Source organism: Grus americana, chromosome 13, assembly GCF_028858705.1.
Source record: "Grus americana isolate bGruAme1 chromosome 13, bGruAme1.mat, whole genome shotgun sequence".
Classification (NCBI taxonomy): Eukaryota; Metazoa; Chordata; class Aves; order Gruiformes; family Gruidae; genus Grus; species Grus americana.
The window spans coordinates 7,591,973-7,598,182 of record NC_072864.1 but is presented as its reverse complement, the minus strand read 5'-3'; positions in this window follow the sequence as shown (position 1 = coordinate 7,598,182).

Here is a 6,210-nt window from a genome sequence, read left to right as displayed (position 1 = left end):
CTGCCATCCCCCCCGGAATAACCTCAAAGGAAATGTGCCTCAGAGACATATTCTCTCCTTGCTTCTCCTTTGCTTCAGGGCAGTAGTAATTTGCTGTAAACCAAAGGCAGCAACAAATTACACTATACTGATGGCAGGTCAGTTTGCCTGCCCATCATGTAAGATGGAAGAGAAAGCACAGCGATAACTCCTGTGGCTTCTCAGGGTATGCAGGAGCAGTATCACACCATAAAACTTACTGATCTTGCATACCTATGTTCCACATGGTTGACATCTGAGGTTAAGGGGGAAGGAATCTTAATTTTATTTGTCCCTGACTCAGCATGGAGTCAAAGTCGTTATCTAGTTTGAAATGTCTGGTTTTAGTGACAGGTTACTAGAAGCTCTGGGAATTGTTTTCTGCTTTCTTATATAAAGGAGCATCCAGTAAAAGGACATAGACCTGATTTGAATTTATTCTGTTACTGCATGATTAACACTAATTCAAACATTGTAAAAAGCATTATAATAAGGTGTTTTTGTTTAGAAGTGCTTAACAATTTACAGTAAATCACAAACTAAGACATGATGCTAGAATTTTCATAGGTATGCATATGTCTTTGCACACAGATTCACACCATTTGCGAACTATGAGATACTGGCATTAGACACACCATGCAAAGTCAATTATAAAGAAAAGTAGGTTCCTCTTGTTAATGAAATAAATCCATAAATAAATAAAAGACATCAGTACTATGACAGGCAAATTGTTCTTCAGCTCCTGAATAAGACATTATTCAGGGAAAGGAACTGACAAATATCATACAAGTATAATATGTCTTCTCATTAAAAAATGCTTTTTATATACAATGAACAGGAAAAAGTAACTTAAAATATTATCTTGTATTGTTATGGAGAACTGTGCTTCCTTTGCTACCTAAAGAACAGAGCACTGGGCACAGCAGCCTGGGTTTTGTCCTGGGTTTTATTTCTGTCCCGGGTTTTGGACACAGTCAGGTTGTCATCTGCAATAGTGGTAATTGCATCTCCACGGCAAAGCATTCAGTCCATCTTTAAATTACATTGCAGCTAGTTGAAAGTGTTATTATTCTGTGAGGAAATATATTTTTCATTGTCTGTAGTGCAAATCATTGCACACACAGTAAAAAGGGAAAACAAAGTTGCTTGCCAGTGTCTTGACTCTGCTGAGAAACCTTATCTAAGGAAAATGAAGTCGTGTCAGACAGGTGAAGGACTCTCCCAAGCTATTAATTCATTTTGAATAATTCATTAACTAACACTCTTAAACTCTGATAGTCCCAGGTAAATCCCAGAGAGGGGTTTTGTGGTCCCTCAGCTATGCTCCTCATCAAATGCATTAAGGTTTACATAATAAGAGAATGTGTGAATGTTTTTAAAGAGATATTTATTCTGGAACTTGTAATTAGTGCATAACGTCTAATTCTGTGATGAAAGTGAATGCGTATGGTAATAGAGTGCACTCTGCATGGAATGGCAGCAGAAACTGATGTATGGCTTCTGTTGATAAGTAAGTTAATGTGCCTTCTTCCATTTGAAAGTGTGCTATAGTTTTTGCTTGGCACTCATATTTCTGAAGTTTAATACAGTATTAAGGAAAAATCCTTTATCAGCCCAGTGTACTCCAGTACATCAGTGGGCAATGCAGAGTCAGAGTCTTACCTGGTGTAAACTGATATATGTTCACTGAAATCAATTAATTTATATGCATTGTGAGCCAAGTGTTAACGAAAGTCTAGCTGAGTTACAATGAAGGAGGATTAGTCTTTCAAAATGCAAAAGATGTGAATACAAGATTGTGTTTAACAACAAAATTTACCTTCCATATTCTCAGAGGGGTTACTATACTGCAAACATATTGCCCAAAAGCACCCTCTCCCTCTAATGTTATTACAGAAAAACTGAATAAGTTGTAGTCCCTATTTTTCCTAACTTCTTATTGAACCTAAAATGGTCATCAAATTAAAGTTTAACAAATAGATCTTTTAAAAACTAAATTAATAAACTTCCTTATTTCTCAGCTATCTAAGTTCATAGCCTTTACTTAATGATGATGCACTTGATTAAATAAAATGAAAGAAAAATGAAAGTTCTTTCAGACATTAAAATGAATGATGAGTTTAGACTTAATCCAAAAGCAATTTAACTTTAAACATTCATATGAAATTAAATGAGCCATTGAATTTGCTATATAAGCAAGCATTAATCTTATCAATCTATGAAGACTGGAATGTTATACAGTGACCCATTAATTTCAAAGCCTAATACAAGGTCTGTTTAATGCCTGCAGTCTATTAAAAAGTCTGATCCTACAAAATAACTGCTTTTTCATAAAAGTTTAAGCCCCAAATCATTCTTTTATTGCTTTGATCATTTGATAATCTGTTGTGACAAGATTATGGTTTCAAAAAAATCCCAAAATACATAATTTCTTCACATCTGCACTGGCTCCAAGTTTGAACTTTAACACCAACAAAGGATTTATTAGAAAAATCTAAGGATTTGAACAATTGTGATACTGGTGCATATGTTTGCTGTAATAGATGTTCAACACAAAAATAGACTTTCTTTTATCAGATGCTATTTAGACTAACAATCTTACCTATATTCTGAACAATATCTTTTCCAATTCAGTGGAGAGAGTTGTGGCACAAAAAACCCCCACTGCTTATTCCAAACTTCTCTAACAGAAAAGAGAAAATTTTCCATGTGACAGATGCCTTTGGTGTGGTTTATTTCAATTCGCAATGTATGTGTTGACTATAGTGTTTTGTGCAAGCATGGATACAGACCAGAAGTTTTGCTTTCAAGATTTCTTTATAACAGTGCGAGTCACATTGATTTGCAAATATTAAAAAGAAATAGTTTTTGAAAACTGCCCTTTTACTTAATGAGATGATTCAGTAACAGAATTTAATGACACTACATGTTAGCTCCTGTCATGGAAGGTCATGGTTTGCAATTTCTGTTTCTAATCAGTAGTTGCTTCTACAAAAACCAATCAGAGAGAAAGGTTGATATTTAAATATGTTTATGTTACTAAACAGGTGTTCCTGTTTGACATACTATACCTAATTCTACCTAATTTTGATAAATCTAAGGTCAATGAGAAATTACTCTTCTTAAAATAAGACAAAAACAGTTCCAGTGTGGCTGTCAAGTGTAAACAATAATAAGTAGTTTGATGAATACCCTTTTTTCGCTATCTTCCTTGAGCATACACTTTAGAAATGTCTGCAAAATTCAACCATTTTTTTTCTGTGTAGGAGTATTCTCTCATTGCCTGTAATACCTTCCTTGACTTACATCTGCTTGCAGAATCTGTGAAATATGGATATAGTAGTACTGTATCCTTGTACAAATAAATGACTGTTATTAACTTTTAAGAGTCTCAACATTTTGGTCCTGTGCACTAATTAGGAATGCAAAGGTATGAGAAGATTACTTGTGTAAGCTCATGGAGCTCATTGGAGCATTTCCCAATTTACATTGGAGACTGCATTAAAATCTGACCTGCTAAATGGAAATATATTCCTTTCCAAATATTTTTTTTTTTGCATTAACTGCAAAAGGATCATATTTCAAGGGACAGAGGACAAAATCAAAGCCTGCTAGCATATTTTTGTTTTATGGTACAACAGTTTCAAGACGAAGTAATACTCTACTCAAGAAATTACTCAAGCAGTAGCTGAACTCAATAATTACACATATAATAAAATCACTGATTTTCCTAAAATATTCATGTCAGGATGTTACTCAAGAGACTTCAGGCATCTTTTATTCCTGATGGGCCAAATAAAGTTAGGTGAAAGGAAACTTTTCGCACTGCCACACAGAAGAAGGTGGTAATGGGATTGTTCCTTTGAATGCATTCCTGAGCAGCAAAGTGCACTACCTGCAGAGAGATGGGAGCCCTTGGCAGCAGAGAGCCTTCACACTGGGAAGTGATTGGAAGACTTCTGATTCGCTCAGCTCTCCTCAAGGCTGGCTCTAATCAGCTGTCCTGTCTCTCATAATCTTGTCCGTGGTTAGGGTGGAAGGCATTTAGGACGCAAGTGATGGTGTCAGTACAGTACCCTCAGTTGCAGGCTCTGTCTAAAGGGGACTTTTGTCTCTGATTTGCAAGAGGTGGTATATCAGGAACTGATTTGGTCAGAAAATCTCCCCTGAGGTATTTTTTAAGTGTTTATTGAAAATATTTTTGAAATATTATCATTTTTTACAGTTTACATTTTTATCATACCTAAACGCTTTGAAAGATCATTAATTTTGTTGAATTTTTATTTTGGGAATAGTGACATCAGCCAGTGAAGCACTTTTTAACTTGCCTAGCTTTTATACTTTCCAACAAAATATTTTTATTTTTCCTTTCAAATGAGGTCTTCCTTTCAAATGTCTTTCTATTTTGTATTCTATGCTAAAGTGCAGTTGCAACCAAATGAAGCATTTTGATTTTTGTCAAAATAAAATCTGTCAGTAGCTGGCCTGAGACAGTATTTTGGTTTGTTACGGTTGGAATCTTCTTTCATGGAGAATTTTGAAGTGATAGGATTTACTTCCTGATGGGCATGAAAACAGTTTCAAAATTACAAAATCCTTAGGAAAATGGAAAAGCCATTCCAGTCACAGCTCTGGTGCTTTCTGAGTTGTTCCCTCTTCACTTGCCATATGACAAAAATAGGATGTTGAGAACGTTTCCCACAAGTAAATGCTAAACATAAGCAGAGCAGATTTCTTTCATTCAGCTCTGTGTCAATTAATATTGTACCCTGATATGGACTGGCTGAGTTAATCTGCAGCATGTAAATCTAGGTATCAACATCATCATCATCAGTCAGAACTGTCATAATTGGTTTAGAGTAACTAAAAGCCTGAGAAAGAAAGAATAAACTTCAAAAAAAACCCCACCCCACCTTGGTTATGTTTGTCTTCTAAACATCTAAAGACAAAGGCCATATCTACGTTTTTGTTTTGTTTCAGGCATTTGGATACAGGTTCTTGATTCAGACCCCTAGTGAAATACAGGTCACCAGCCAAGATCTTATTCTCAATCTCATTTTGACTGTTGTACATGAAGAGTAGTAACATGTTGTGTAAACAATGGATGATGTAGTGCAACCAAGTTATAAGTGAAAAAGAAATTTTACATTTAGATTTAGATTCAAGATTTTGGTTTTGCAGCCTGCAAAATTATCTTGGTCTAGAGTTTCTGTTTTGGCCAGTGGCACCGTCACCTCTTACAGCAAGTTCCCAAAACAAATACCAGATCTATATGGGAGTCCCATCTGTGTAATACAGGCTGGTATTACTGCAACTAGAATATAGTATTTGAAATGCAGTGTTCATTTGTATGCCTCAAAAATGATGACTTCCCAAGGACAGATTGTACCAGCAAGCCTATGCAATGAAACCTATTTTCTGGAGGGGTTGTGCAAAATACCAGTTGGAATTTGCCTGAGGCATTGAGCTGGTTCTTTTACATAAAGAAGAATATGAACATACTAAAAACGTACAGTTTTATCATATTCTCTTAATCTTTCAGCTCCAGAAAACTGAGTGTAGTTCAAACAGTACATTTCTCAGGATTGTAACCCTGGAGCTTTTACTATTCATTTATTTATTCTTTGTCAGTTTTTAATGCTTTAGGGGTGGATAAGCTATTGCTTACTTGGTTTGTATCCTCTCTTTCTTAAAAACACTCAAGGCAGAGTTAACAGCCAAAGTCCTGTGGTCCATAGAGTTGGGAATCCCTTTCTAGCGTGACTTTACAGTGCCTCATTACTGTTCACAGAATCATGGAACGAGTCTGGCTGGGAGGGATTACAGGAGGACTCCTGCCCCAACCTCTGAATTCAGACCAGGGCTGTCTTGAGAACTTCCACATTTGGAGACTCCCACAGCCTTACTTGACTCCTGTTGCAGTGCTTAATTATCCTTGTTATCATTTTTTCTTTCTTATATCAGGTCAACACTATTTATGAACACGTCAGCTACGTCATGAAAAAAATTTCCAGACCAATATCAGTAAGCAAGGAGTGCCCTAAAATATGAGAGTAACAAAGGACGAAATGGTCTTCCCTGCTATCACTTATAGGATTCTGAATTGTAATACTACTTGCCTGGAAAATAGTACCATTGCATCACATAGCCAAAGCCAAGTTCAGGACCTAGCCTGTTGTTTCCAGATCCCGA